The 15907-nt window shown below is 36.7% G+C and overlaps 1 protein-coding gene across 9 annotated transcripts in view; it reads left to right on the plus strand.

Annotated features, from left to right (window-relative positions):
* GALNTL6 (polypeptide N-acetylgalactosaminyltransferase like 6) overlaps positions 1–15907 on the plus strand; it is a 451443-nt gene that overhangs the window by 127254 nt on the left and 308282 nt on the right. The window contains exons 1-2 of one of the 9 annotated variants that reach the window (XM_069013727.1): positions 5949–6023; positions 7512–7603. The exons of 1 other annotated variant lie outside the window; for it this stretch is intronic. The gene's annotated coding sequence lies outside the window, so the exon portion shown is untranslated. Of the gene's footprint in view, positions 1–5947; positions 6071–6124; positions 6322–7258; positions 7401–7511; positions 7604–15907 lie in introns of those variants that run through there. 7 more of the 9 variants (XM_069013730.1, XM_069013726.1, XM_069013731.1 and 4 more) reach the window with 7 other exon arrangements.

Consider the following 15907-nt stretch of genomic DNA (forward strand, 5'->3'; position numbering starts at 1 on the left):
TGAGCGGTTAGTTCCTATTTCTCCCCAAAATCTGCATAGATGTAGCCTAGAAGCCCAAGCAGAGGAATACTACTTTGTAGGAGTACACATATGCCACATTTTCCTTCCTTGCCTCCCTTGGTGTTTTAATAAAATATAATCACTTCCTTTGGAAAACTGTATTGCAATTTAATTAACCTAAGTGTTATGAAATGCCTTTTAGTGTCCTGTTCAATTTCTTTAAATTGTGTCATACTTTTAATTATTTCTTATAATAATTACATACAAGTCCTCTGCTTTCCGTAAGATGACAGTGCTTAAATCTATATAAAAGATTTATCTTCTTCACCATATGTGATTATTTTCCATTTATAGTTATTTACTTTAAAAATATGAATAATGAATAAGTGGTAAACAATTATATAAGAAATGTAATTATATATCAAGTAAAGGCAATTGTTTTTGTTTTAATAGTTTATTAATAGTTGCCTCACACAGCAATCCTAATTGCCATTTATTTGTCAGTGTGATGATCTCCAAAGACACTGGTGCTTGTACAGTGACCTGAGTGCCCAATATTGGGAGTAAGGTTCTTATGCTGAAATCCCTACACCTTGCTTTTATGTTCATAAGTTCCAGCCTGTGTGCTTAAAATATGTACCATATAATGCAAATCAAAGATTCTTATATAATCCATTATAAGAAGGATGTATAGGATTTTTCAAGCCTTTTAGTGATATCTCTGTTCTCCAAAAGTCACATGAGTCATGAACACGAATAGAGGAACAGTTAAGCTGTTTACTGTGAAAATGCTTACAGCAGTGAGAATGTTAAATATATTCTCATAGTGAAGAAATGCAAAGAAGTGGTTATTTAATCATATGAAATGTTACAGAAGTGAAATAGTGAAAGACATAAAGAAAGAGCTTATTCTTAATGCTTTCAACAGTCAACTGCCTCAGAAATTTATAAAGAACTTTACCATCACCAGAATTATTTGATTACGTTTTGCTGAGGAGTTGGAGTTCCAAGCGTGACATCCAAACTAAAGATTTCCTGAAGTTAGTCTTTACTTGTAATATGAGAAATAGTAGAATAATTTACTAGTTAAACCGCACTTTTAATTTCCCATCAGCTTAGGATTTCTTAAACTAGGAAATATTATAGATGAGTGCTGTTTGTTGTCTCTTTTCAGGGAAGCAGAGTGACTCTGAATGCCAGCTTGTGACTACTGCAGTGATCTTGTAGGGACAAGACATTGATAGTTACATTTTTACTCCTAAAACCCACCCAACCACCCATATCAGGCTGAAAAGTATAGTACTTCACTTTAATGCAGTTTGAGCCTATTTGTTCCTAAAAATCTAAGAAAAATAGAACGGAGATCATTAATAAAGCAATTTTATTGCAAATTTGCGTGCAGAGCATTAGCAGTAGGAACTTGAAGCTGCTGGATCAGTACCTTTGAAGTTTACCCAGTCACCCAAGCAGACATTGTTCTGAACTCTGCCAGAACATTTTGCGTGGGGACTTCTGTAGGGTTCTTTTTTCCTTTGAAGTTTTTTGGGGGGTTGGGTTTCTTTATTTTTTTTTATTTTCTACATAAAAAGCATGTGTGCTTATAGTGTGCTATTACATTATGTATTATATAACCCCATGCTGAAATGAAAGTAAATCTTACCTGTGCCAAAAAACCCCAATTGCTTATACTTTGTAAAATTATTTTTATGTTTATTATACACAAGCAGTATAAGATGTGATAGACTTAGTGGATTATTTTCTCCTTTTATTTCAAGTACTGTGAATTTCTGAATGATATAGCAGGAATAGTTATGGCTCTTAATGGTCTTCACCAGCATTTTAAGGTAAGCGTTTTGGGTTTTTGTTGCCCTTATAGCCAACTGTATTCTGGGCTGCATCCAAAGCAGTGTGGTTAACAAGTCGAAGGAGGGGATTCTTCCCCTCTGCTCTGCTCTGCTCTTGTGAGACCCCACCTGGAGTGCTGTGTCCAGCTGTGGGGTCCCCAATTTTAGGAAGAACATGGAGCAAGTGCAGAGGAGGGCCACAAAGTTTATCAACTTTATCAATCCAGAGTATTGCAGCAGCTTTGCTATGAAGACAGGCTGAGAGAGCTGGGGCTGCTCAGCCTGGAGAAGAGAAAGTTGAGTGGAGACCTCACAGCAACCTTCCAGTATCTGAAGGAAGCCAGAGAGGGACTCTTCATCAGGAGCAGTAGTGGTAGGACAAGGAGTAATGGGTACAAATTGAAAGAGGTGAAACTTAGGTTAGGTATTAGAAAAAATTCTTTACTGTGAGAGTGGGTAAGGCACTGGAACAGGTTGCTCAGGGAGGTTGTGGATGCCCCAGCCCAGGCAGTGTTCAAGGGCAGGTTGGATAAGGCTTTGAGCAACCTGGTCTAGTGGAAGGTGTCCCTGCCTATAGCAGGGAGGTTGGGACTAGATGATCTTTAAAGTACATTCCAACATTCTATGATTCTGTGATTCTTTGAGAATTAAAAGCAACATTTTTATTTAGGTTAGCTGAAGGAACTGAGATAATTTAAGCAGATTAGCTGATGACATTATTATTAAACTCTTCAAATTCATTATTACAAGTATTGTTTGTCTGTAAAGCTTGAAGTGTTTGAGACAAATTTGCAAGAGGGATGCTGGTGCCTAAATGTCCCAGCAGACATCTAAATCAAGCATTTAAATGTCAATGTATTCATACCTCACCTGTCAAGTACTGAGAAGAAAACTCCTGAGGATTTTGTTTCAAATTCCATAGCTGTATAAGCTGATAATTTGCTGCTCCACAGCATTTTCATGGCTTACAAAATGTGACCCATGTGTTGAGCTTCAAGGAACCTTTGCACCAGCGGCCTTATTTGTGAAAACAGTGAAGATGCAGCATGGATGCTCACGACTCTTTTTCCATGGTGATATGCAGATGATGTCCTAAAATGCGCTGATGAGCTTCCAGAAAAGATGGTGTAAAATGGTTTTACTTAAAATACTTTGCTGAAATATTTGAGGGACTGGAGTCACGCTTCTTCCCTTTTTCCAAGGGTTTTACATTCAGGTTTTTATGTTAAACATTGACTAGTCCTTTCAGAGACTTTCATGATGGAGCTGTTCTATTTAAAATTAAGTACTTAAATGCCTTTTAAGCCAGAGAGAAGAACTCTGTAATCTAGGGATTAAGGCAGCCCTTTGGGATGGGAAAGCAGCCTTTCAGATTCCACAACAATGAACATTTCACTATACTAAATTAAGCATTCATAATAGCAGGGTCTTGAACTCAGTCCCTGCATCCTCCCAAATGAATAGCTCCTAATCATGGAGCTGTGGCAATTCCTATGTGCTCACTGTGATCCAGGGGGACTCTTGGGATTTCTTGTGGTGCGAGGGAGGTGTTCCACAGGAGCATAAGGATGAGTGCAGAGTCTGTTATCACAGCTGGCTGCGTCAGTCTTCTGAAAGTGGAGATCAAGTGGGCATCCTTTATTTGCAGGGGTTTTGAACCTGTGCTTTCTGTTATCTCATGTGTGCATTGTAACCAGTGAGCGACCGGGTAAAACAGCAACTATGCCAAACGTGTTTTGAAAGAATTGATGCTGCTTAGTTTTCAGAAGGAAGCTCAGGACTCTCTTTTTCAGAAAATTTCAGAGTTACAAATAAAGGGAATATCTGCTGCCTTCTGCCAGAGGTGAGCTGCCTGTGGAAGGGAAAGAACTCAGCTTTCTTGACAGCCTTTTGTAGTGAATAGCTCTATGCTGAGTATTCTGACTGTACGAAACTACTTTCCTAGTCACATGCTTATATACAGATATATTAATTAATTAATATTTTTATATATATGTACACACACATACATGCATATATATACACGTGCATAAATTTGTAGCCTTGTCTAAAAACAGAGGTGTAATAGTGCATTCTGCAGTAGTTTTTTATAAAGAAAAAATTATACATTATTTCTATATAAACTACAAGTTTTGAAATACATTAAAAAAAACCCTGTATGTAATTTTCCCTATCATTAAAACCAGCAAATTAGTTAACTGAAATAATGATAATTGAAAGTGATTTGGATGGCATAAGTGTGCGCTGCTTTGTTAAAATAATTGCAGTTCTTGGGCCAATTCTTTTAAATCTCTACTTGAGTTTTAGTATTTTTGACAGAAGGTTCCTTTTGTCAGCTTTGACAATTAATATTGTAATAGAGCAATCTAGGGACTTCCCTGATTCAAGTCAAACAGTTTATACTCTAATACATTGTAGAATTTTGCACTTAATTACTGTAAGCAGAACTGATGAAATGTCTGTTAGGTTTGTTGAGTATTTCTCAATAGAATTTTTGATTTTAAGTGGCTTACAACACTACTGAGCATAAGGCATAATGGATGGAATTCCTAATGTAGAATATCTGTATCAGGTTGAATATTTGGAGATTTTTCAGGCTAAATGCATATTTCAGAAACCTCAAGTAGAGAAAACTATTTTTCTTATTTATACATATTATTTTACTTTAAATAGTCTTACTGTCCTACTTTGAAGCAGGAAGGTGAAATTACTCGGAGAAGGGGATTTTATCAAATCCATCCTTATTATCTGTTTCATAGGCCCAAAGTTGAACAAGTTTTAAAACTTTCAGTACTACCACTTTTGCATTCCCAATGAAAATGTTTCAATTCTTCCTAGGTAACTAGAATTGCTTGTCACTTAGCATTATTAACCTTTGCCATTTTATGGAATATCAGAGCAGAATCCTGTGGACTAGTATGTTGGGAACATACGGTGTCTGCTGAGGCAAGCTTAGAATTGAATGTGTAGCACACGAAGTCTGTGTCATGACTGACATGGGAAAAGGAAGGGAGAAAATTGGGTACAAGATCTGGTAAGATTAGGAGATGAATGTAGGGGAAAGAATTGGTTTTACAAAGGAAGGGCACCAGAACAAAGAGAAGGAAAGTCTGGGAAGAGAATTTGATCTGATTAATTTGGTCTGGTGGTGATCACTGGGCTAGGTGAGGTATTTTGGAAACAGTGGAAGCAGGATTTAGTATAGAAATGAGGCAAATGACTTCATGGAGTCTTGATTTCACCTGCATTGCTGGAGATTACATTTGGAAGGTATTGTGAATTAATTCCTTGCAAGATCTGATCCAAAAACAGTCATTAGGCACTGAAGATCATTTGCATTCCAGACAACATGAAAAAACGTGTTTTAAGTTCAAGAATAATGTTGCCTCATAAGCAGGGCAACAGTAGACGTGGAAAGGAATAGATAGAAGGGAAATTACTTTAACCTGATGAAATTTATCATCAGTCCTGCCAGTCCTGCTGTTGTCCCTGGCGCAGTTAGGGACCATTAATATTAGGTATGTAGTCAAATGTGTGGATGGTACCTTATTGATTGATGTCTTATTTGATTGGAGATGAGGCTGTAAATGCATTGGTATGACAGAGATAATGGCTACAAGGTGTAGTTCTTTCATCATGAATTTTAATTTCATAGAGGTAAAATGTCTATTTTCTTATTTGACTTTGGAGTAGAGATACACACTTGAAATTGATTATTTAGAATGTTAATGCTATGGGAATCTCAAAGTAGTTTAAAATAGGAAATAACATCTGTCTGTGTTTCTGATTTCCCAGAGGAGGCAAGCATCTCTTTTCCTTGCCTAATTTCAGGGATAAGTTCTAGCAAAATTCTGTGTCATCAATAATAATTATTCATTGTCTTTAAATGTAGTGAGGGCTTTGACAAATAATTTCACATCTAATCTACTTATTTCAAACTTAGCAACTGTAGTTCCTTAAGATATGATTGAAATACAGGATTCAGAGGGTGAGTGAGTTCATCTTCTTCACTTGAGAATGCTTATTCCCATGACTTTCACCTGATAGAAAGTAAGCAATACCTTGATAAACCCATACTGCCATCACCTGGAAGCAAAACTGTACATTCCCTTGCTATGAAGAGGTGTGTGTGAATTGGGCCACTTCCCCTCTTGTCACCTGCTCCTGCAAGCTCAAGTGGTGAAGTTGTTTTTATTTCTTGTGTATCTGAAGCCGTTCTCAATAAGGTTTATACATTTCAAATAGTATGCATTGTACAAAAAGAAAGATACTTAATATATTTTCATAAGGTCTAGTTGTTATTGAGGAGGTTTTAATCATGATTGATAATTAGCACTATTGACTTGTTGCAATACCCTAAATAATGCTTCCTGCCAAGACATCACAATCACCTTTGAATGTTTAGTGCATAGTCTTGTTTCTTAGTTGGGCAAAGTTGTTTTTTTTTTTCCATAAAATTTTCTTTTCCATAGAAAAGGTAAGAATAGCTTCTTTTCATTGTTTCTCTCTATTCTGTGTAAGTCTTTGGAAGATACTAACATTGCACGTGTAGAAATTGAGGGCAAAATTGGTGCCTTTTGCATTGTAACATAAGAGCTATTGTAAATGTAGATTATGCTAAGCTGCTAATTTTCAGTTACTTCATCATGAGGAAGTGTAATAATGCTTTATTTTGCTGTTTACAGGTTTAGACAAATTCTCTTTTTCTGCATTATTTCTGAGCCCTGAAAACTGGAATTTTTTTATAAATGAACTTTTGAAAATTACTTTTTTTTTTTTTAAATGTGGAGGAAGCATTTCACAGTTGGCAAAATTAATTTGTTAGCAAGTCATAGGGTTTTTTTAAGAGATAAAATTAAAGAGATTTGTACAGTCCGAATCATTAAAGATGGGACGGTATATCACTGGGCATTAACTCAGATCCTAGAAGACAATTTAAGGAAAAATTATACTAAGGATGAGAAAAATGTAGTTTTTGAAAGAAAACTGCATGGATTACATGTTTCCCAGGGAGACTGTGAAATACCCACCTCTGGAGATACTGAAAAGCCATGTGGACATAGTCCTGGGCACCCTAATCTTGGTGGCCCTTCTTGAGCAGGGGTTGGGCCAGATGATCTCCAGTGTTCCCTTCCAGTATTAGCCATTCTGTGAATCTGTGAAAACCCTGTGGTAAGCCTGTATTGCTTAGAGGCTACGTTTTTGACTGGATATGGTCCTTGGAAGTAAAAAAAGCAGGTACAAAAACCCACCACATTTCGTTTTATTTATTTTTAATCATCCCGCTTAACCAATATTCATGGCTTTTGTTTCCTTTTGCAAGAGTTCAGAGCACAGGTGAATCTAATTCCACATAAGGAATTAATCTCTCTACTCTGATTAGCCTTGATTTTCTCAGTGTCCTGCAAGTAAAACAAATGCAGCTGCAGCCAGACCTTGGCATTATTTGGAAAAAGATTTAGTTATTTACAATTTATTTATTTTGGGAACTTGTACAGCTCGAGAATGGTAATGGGACAAATAATCTATCACCATGAAATAACTGGTGTAAATAAGGTCACCATGATTAGTGTTCAGAGGTTTTTTGGCATTCCATTGGAATAGCTTTGTGAAATGAGATTGGTCTCAGTCCAGTTCACAGTTTCAATTTTGTTTTTTTTACCTCAGGAAACATCAGCTTTTGCTGACAGTTTCCAGAGACAGATCAAGAACTTTTGCAGTCAAGTCTGTTTGAGAGAAGAGTTGCAGGTGTAACATAGGTATGTTTTGATGCTGCCTGATGCTCTATCTATCTATCTATCTATCTATATGTCTATATATGTAGAAAGGTGTTTATTTCAGGGTCACTAAATTAGATGTTTCTGGGGTTGTTTTTTTTTAGGAATTTGTTACTAATTTTAAGCAAATATGTACCATTTTTAATGATGCCTAATCTTCATTTTTTTCTATTATACAAATCAATTCACTTTGAAACAATTCAGTAGCAACTGTATTGTTAGGAGTGTTTAATTGCGCACACAAAGCTGATGGATATTCTGAGCTTCTCTGCTTTTTCTTCTGCTCTTTTAAAGGCTTTTGGAGATTTTTTTTTTGTTTGTTTTTCTAATCATTAGATCCTGTCAAAAAATTTGAGTTAGTAAACCCTTGAATTAGTAAAAATCAAAACTCTGCATGGAAAAATTTCTAATTGCAGGGTGTGAATGAGCATGATTTTCCTTAGAATTTTGAGATTTTTTAAAATAAATAAATCTTCCATATGTACTGTGAGGCTGATGAAGTAATACATACCTTGAAGGCTGGTGCGAGGCACAACTGTGGCAACTTACTGGATCAAATCTCCATGACTTCTCCCACACCATCTAATAATTCATCAACAGAGAAGTACAAATTTAATTTTTACTTGCCAGGGTCTCAAGTACCAGCTTGTACTGCTTTCCTGCTGCCAGCCATTCTAGAAAATAAAGTGGTGACATTTTTTAACATTTATAGCAGTGAAAGACTGTAATTTACAAGTTATGCATAGGTAGTTTTTATTTTGGATTGGAACATAAGCATATGAATAATGGTTGTTTTTAAACTAAATGGTCATGAAAAATTGAATTCATTTTGCATTTAGTTTGTTCATTTTGGGTAAGAAATTAAAAACCTAGAGGGTTTTGAGTTTGAAAAATGATGTTTAAAGGCTCATAAAAACAATAAATAATTTCTTCTCCTCTCCAGATAGTATAATCTTCTCCTCCTGTAACCAAACATACTCATATGCCTCTCACTTCATTTCTTAGCATGCGATGGAGGCATTCATTCTTCAGCTAACACTTTCATCCTAGTTTGGACAAGTCTGCTGTGCTCATTTCAGTACTCACCTTTGTACCTTAAGAAACACATAGACATCTTTAAGAGTCATAAGATTTTTCCATGCAGACATAATAAACACTTGATTTGATGGAAGGGACATTATTGCAATATATTATACATCAAATTCATTGGTAATTGCAACTTATCTTGATACCTTTTTATAGTAGAGTAAAAAAAATAAAAGCAAGGTAATTCTTCTCATATGTATGGTAAGTATGAAATACTTCTAAGCTCTGTGCTGCTGATTCCACAAATATGTGCTGTGCAAACAAGATAACTGTTTGTATTGTTTTGGACTTTGTAGAAAGATAATTTCAAGGGCTGGTGAAAGCTCCTCCATTAAATATTTCTCCTCACCCTCAGTGTTAACATTTATGCCTGCATCATGGACTGTGGCTTGGCAACTACATCAGCCAGTTCCCTCAGGACTATGGGATGAATCTCATCAGGTCCCATAGACTTATGTACACTCAGGTTCCTCAAGTGGTCATGTAACTGATCTTTACTTACAGGGGGAAGCACTTTGCTCCCCCAGACCCCAGCCTGCTGTTCATCCTCTCAAGAGGTGTGGGAAGAGAGGTTGCCATTGAAGACTGAGGCAAAAAAGTTGTTGATTACCTCAGTCTTCTCATCATCCACTGTTACCAGTTTACCATCATTGTTTATTGAGGAGTTAAGCCTTCTTTTACCTTCCTTTTCTGGATAACAAACCTATAGAAGCCCTTCTTGTTATTCTTTGCATCCCTTGCCAGGTTCAGTTCCAGCTTCGCCTTGGCCTTCCTCACCCCTAAACAACCAAACTTCATCTCTGTACTTTTTCCAGGTCACCTGTGCATGTGAGCTCTGCCTGTTTACTTCTTTCCTTTCAGTTTGACCAGCAGTTCCCTACTCATTCATGACATACAAAGCCTCATAATTATTGTGCATAGGCATCTGTGGGGAGTGAGGTGGGTGAAGGATTTCACTTGCCACTCTGAGAATGGACTACCCTCTATTTGCTCTGTTTCACCTGCTGCCTTTTCCTTGCTGGGGGATGGATAGAGGATCCCCTTGATCTTTAATTATTTCTGGTGGCTGCTGCTGTCTCAGGGAAGCTAGAGCTTGATTCCAGTAGCCTTTCTGATTCTGTAGTACTCTTTAACCTTTCTAACTCATCCTGTAACTCTGCTACTGGGTTAAGCAGGTCATCCACTTGGTCACTGACACAAGTGCTCTCTCGGCTACAACCCAGTGGAAGAAATAGGCTCTCCCTGCAGCCTTATACTAGGATGGCCACATGTGGTTTTGGGAGCTCTGTCTGGGCCACTAGCTCCTTTTGGTGAGCAGAGATGACTTGGCTCCCCTCTGAGTGGATACAATACCAGAGCTCCTTCCCAGAGGCTGATGACACCAACTGAGAGTGGAGTGGGTAGAATATCCATATTCTGCACATGTGAATTGCCTGCTCCTGGTTGCCCACACTCCATGGGGGTGACATCTCCATGATGGGTCAGAGCTGCCTCTGAGGCACAGCTTCTTCACTGCCAGCTCAAGAATAGGGGGTTGGGCCCATCTTTCTGTTCTAATGTTGAGGTCTTGCTGGCTAGGAAAGCTCTCCTCCCTCCCTTGGTGGGATCCTCAGCTCCAGAGCACTTCTATCTGTGCAGGTTGCTTCAGAGTCTTCCCTGAAGAAGATTTGTGTTTAAGTAATAAATATAGCAATTGTGATGTGTTCAATGTTTTGGGGATAGAAGGAAGGAATCACACATATCTGCCAAAACATGTAAGCCTTTATACACAGTGCTCAAGTGAATTACAACAGTTCGAGTCTATAACAACATAGCAAGAAACATTAATCCACTTCTCCGTCTAGTAGTCTGTCTCCTGACTGCTATTATCCAGCTATATGATTATCCAGATTTTCAATATAGGGTGTAGGAGTGAAATACAGATTATTTAAGACATCAAGGCAGACTACTCAGAATTTTTTTTTTTTTGGGTGAGTAAAGTTGTAGCTCATATTGTATGATATTTGTGATTCAGTCATTGTAGATCTGAGAAAAAAGGTGGTGCTCTTCATTTCCTTCAAGGGTTTGTTCATTTCTTTGGAAAGATAAGGCTTTTCTTTTAAGTCCTCAATGTGTGACAGTGTTGCAATTGAGTTGAAAAGAGAAAGTCAATACCATGCAGAATGAAGAGCTAAAAGGTCCCTGAGAAAAACATTTTAAGTGTCTTCTTTGCCTAACTAGGCTACAGAAATCTCTGGGAATTGCTAGTTGGAAATATCTTCCCCAGGTAAGCTTCCTTTATGTTGCACTACACAGCAAAATAATGCCTGTAAAAGGGTCACTGAAGTGAAATCTGTTCCAGATAGCTTTAATTATTTTATTATTACTCTACTATTGGATTTGAAGAAAAGACTAACTTAAAAGTGACCTTAATACTTCATCCACCTTCAGGTAATTCTGGGTGTCTGTCTACTTACAGTTGTCTATTAAGTAAAAAAGGAAAAACCTGAGAAAGTAATTTTGGTGGCATTTCTTTGCTATATAATTTAAAATAAATTCTCTGTATCAGTGATCACTAAGAGTACATAATTAAGATAAAGAAGTTACTATAATTCTAGACACAAACCCCACACTTACATAAGCCCACACATACAGACAGTCCTCTCCTAATCAATGTCAGAAGCAGGGGAGGATGAAAAGCAAGACAGGTTTTTGTGGTAGTGGAAATAGGATGAGTAATAGCAAGATTACTATTGAGAGATGCAGATTATGCTACGGGGGATCAGGCTGTGGGAGACAGAGAAGCAGCTCTTAGATAAAACTCCTTTTTATATTACTTCTATGTATACACAGTCACAGTGCAACTGTGTCACAGATTTTTTTATGTATAGCCTCCAAGCTGTAAATATGAAAGTAGTGTAAAGTGAAAAGTAAGTCTGGAGGATAAAATCGCCTGTAGAGAAGTATTCATCTAGCAGTGTATACCTTTTCCTTGATAAGATAATGAAATTCTCTAATTTAGAATGAACACTAGAATAAAACATTATAATGGCTATCAAAATTATGAGGAACACTTCTGCTGTTAACATTTACCAGAGCACAGTTGCACACAGTTCACCTACCAAGTGCCTCACGTCTCTTTTTTCTGCTTTCATCACAAGTATTTCTGATCTGCCTTTCAAGATAGCCTTTTTGTGGAGTCACAGGGTACAAATGGACATTGTAGGCATTTCACAAGTAAATTGCTTTGTCACTGGAGTCTGTGCTATTTGTCCAATATCTGTATTCTTATCTGTTTCAACAGCTGTGAACTGCTTGCATTCTTTAAAGTCTCCATGTTAATAAAGCAAAGCAGAGCACAGACTTAGCAATTGAGTATTTTACTGAGAAGCACTTTGTGCTGTTGTGAATTTTGCTTTTTTTAAATTGAAAAAGGAATGCTGAATAGAAGCTGCAGCTCTGTTTCTTAGAGGTGCTTTGGACTGTTGTCTACAGTTGTTGTCTTTCAAGAGCCTTGAAATCCAGCTTTTGAATGTCAGTCTTCACCATAATAGCTGCCTTATTTCTCTACACCCCAGTCTTTGCATTCGGTCACTTGTCATGGTGTCTTCTGGTCTTACTGGTTTTGTTTTGCTCCTGGTGGTCAATTTCAACTCCATTCTTCAAAGAAACACACCATTTAAAAAGCAAAACGGGATATGTCCCTGTTGCTGCTCTGCTGCTGACATTTACCCAGTTCCCTATTATCAGCTCCTGAGTAAATGGTTGTTCAGAGTTGATGGCCGTGCTGGTAGGAAACATATTACTCCTGTACAGTGAAACTGTTAAGTGTAGAAAGCTCTTGATTCCTCTGTCACAGATTCCCAGACAGAGAATGTCTGCTGGCAGTCAAGCTTCTGATACAACATGGGTACTATAATTTGCAGAAAGAGTTTTGATCATAAATAGCTCTCATGTATTAAAATCAAATGCATAACTTGAGACAGGGTATCTTGAAAACTCCCATGAAAATTTTGCTTCTTTGGATATAGGAAATTAAGTTTTTAGAACTCAGTTAAATTGTTGCTTTTGACAAAGTAATTTCTGTCATATTTTGTGGTTTTAATTTATTTTTTAAATTTATTTTGTGGTTTTAATTTTTTTTTTTTTTTAGGCTTGCCATAGTGGCCAAAAGTCCTATTCTTGAAGCATATTTTTCTGTTGTAGGTAGAATAATGAAGGCTTCAAGGGCAGCTCTTGCATTCTGTTGTATTAACTTCACTACAAATGCTAAAACATTTGTGATACTGATGTTTCCTATTTTCTTCTTGTTGTCTATCATGATGAACTGTTTATACCAATTCTCAGTTGTTCATTGTGGCATTAATAACTGATTTTACATAATCTTGTTATTTCTGCAGAAAATGTAATATAAATACTTTATTGTTCATAAGACCCTGCAAGTAGTGTTGGAAGTTCTAATTATCACTATTGCAGTAAATAATTACAGTTCTAATTATAATCCAAAAGGTATATTTTGTTGTAAGAAGCTGATGTTGTAACACGATAAATTTTTAGAGTTGTGGATTACTTTGAAAGATTTAAAGAATTGCACCAGTAGTCCCTGTAAACAACAAGGTTTACAATTAAGAAAATAATTGAAACCTGTGCCTCACAGAAAACCTAGTCCAATATCCATTTTCAGTAGCTTTATGGTGTCACTGTCTTAAGTTTTATTTAGTATATAATCCCTAAAAATTACTGGGTTTTTTTTTCCTCAGTTTGATAGACTGATACTTCTTGCTGCTAATGTTAATAGGAATTAAGTATTAGAGTTTAAACTAGTGTTTTAGCCACTATCTTGGACAGGGCTGAAAAGATATGGGAAGATACTTAGTGAAAGAATCTATAACAAACTTCTGATATTAATATAAGGGAATTCTTCCTCAATATAGAGGTCTTGAAGCATTTGGTAGTTCTCATTGTTTTCATTCTAACAAATGTAACTTTTCAGACTAGCCTGAATTTTAATATAAAGTTTTTAGATAGAAAAGTGCAAAACATCTTGATGATCATAAAATTACTTTGAGATAAACAAATGAAATTTTTAAATCAAAAGACTCCAAAGTGCTAAATGTTGACCTTCCACAATAATTACGGAAAGGCATTATTTATTTTCATTACATAAAATCTGCATTAGATGGAATGGTGTGGTCATTCAGAAATTTGACAGCTAAGACTAGAAGCATTTTCTTGTGAGAGTACAGTAATGCTATCAGAGAAGGAAATAAGGCACCTGCAGAATTCTGATAAAGAAAATGGTATATATTGATGATTTTAAGTCTGTGGAAAAAGCTTGTCTAATCTATCTCAACAGCCACTAAAGCAGCTGAACTCATTATAGACAGGTTGACCTATGTTCTGTACAGCCTATTCAGTTCTCTATCTTTCAGGAATTTTTTTTAAAAGATTATGGATGTACTCTATATTATATGCTTCAGTCTCAGCATCACTGAGTTTTTGGTACAGTGATTATGACCGAAAGACCTAAACAAAAAAAACTCAAGTGCAGTTTATCTCCTCCTATAATTCTTCAGACACTATAAAAAAAAAAAATTACTGCCCTGACACTAATGACTCACTCACCATTTGTGTTTGCTCTGTCCACAGTTCTTATTACAATTGCTGGTGCATATTATTTACATTAATGGACATGCAAATAATAATATCAGAATTATGATGTACGAAGCTGGTATGCTTTCAGTTTAAAATATGCTAGAGGTTGTTTCAGACTGGTCAAATTCTATTAGCCAGACATCATGTATTTCTCTTGTTATTTATCTTCTTAGGTATAAGCCCATGGGAATTTAGTCAAACACGAATAGGATCATGATATCCAAGTCTTAGCTGGGTATCATATGAATAAATTGAATTAAATTAAGACATTTTGAATGAATATTTCAAATCTAGAATCCCCTTGATTAGATACATTTCAATTTTATGTTTCTGATTGCTGTGTAAGCAGTGTGATGTACAGCAGCAGAATAGAGCTGAAAAAAATTGTTTTTGAAAGGTTAAAATGGTTCATTTTGACACTCCGGACCTCAAAGCATTTTGTGTTACAATTTTTTAAAATTTTTTTTTCCATTTCAAGCAATCTGGAATTTCTTTTGTGTTATTTTGGGCAATGAACAGAGGAAAAAATGATCACCATGTCTGTTTGCATAGTTGTGTATTTTCACACATCAGTTGGAATATTCCTAAGGATGATGGCAGGAGCTGGAATAACAGTTTCTAGGTCAATGACAGAAAAATTTCAATTGGAAATAACATTTCCAAGTATTCTCGCTTCTGTATTGTCAACATGTGTGGGGCAAATCCTTGTTTTCTTTTTCTCCCTTTTATTTCCACTTTGCTTTCTGGAGCATCCACTACATTTGGATTCCACCCTGGAACCTGATCTTCTCATTCCTCTTATCACTATATTACAGGAGTGAATAATGCTCATGAGCACGTGGGAGTTGCTGAAGGTGTCCCTTCACTTTCTGTCACACACTTTGCTGCTAGGTCCTGCCTGAGAACCTGACAGACGTCCATCCTGAGACCTGAGCATGTCCAGTGAACTGCATTCTGCTGCAGGATTTTATCATATTGGCAATAATAGTTCACTGTTCCCTGTTGACACCATATCAAATTAAAAATCTGACACAATGAAGGAATATGTTACTTAGCCTGTCTGTTTAGTCAAAACCACATACACAGAAATGCAATATGGACATGTATGGAAGCTGGTAGTGCAATTAATATACTCAAAGAATAGATTGACAACTGCTTGCTCTTCTAGAAATACTCATTCTTTGCATCAGCAACATTCACACTTTATTATCTTCCCAGTCCCAAGTCTTTTTACAAGGGCATGTAATGACAGGAAGGTGTAATGACTTTACAGTGACAGGGGATAGGTTTACGTAAGGTTTTAGGAAGAAATTCCTTCTTGTGAGGGTGGTGAGGCACTGGAACAGATTGCCAGAGAAGTTGTGGTTGCCTCAGCCCTGGAAGTGTTGAAGATCAGATTGGGTAGGACTTTGAACAACCTAGTCCAGTGGAAGGTGTCCCTGTCCATGGCACGGGGGTTGGAATGAGATGGTCTTAAAATCCTTTCCAACCCAAACCATTCTGTGATATTTGAAAGGTCATGTGCTTGTCACAATGTATAAGATTTTTAGTAACACAAGAAAGCTT

Source organism: Aphelocoma coerulescens, chromosome 4, assembly GCF_041296385.1.
Source record: "Aphelocoma coerulescens isolate FSJ_1873_10779 chromosome 4, UR_Acoe_1.0, whole genome shotgun sequence".
Classification (NCBI taxonomy): domain Eukaryota; kingdom Metazoa; phylum Chordata; class Aves; order Passeriformes; family Corvidae; genus Aphelocoma; species Aphelocoma coerulescens.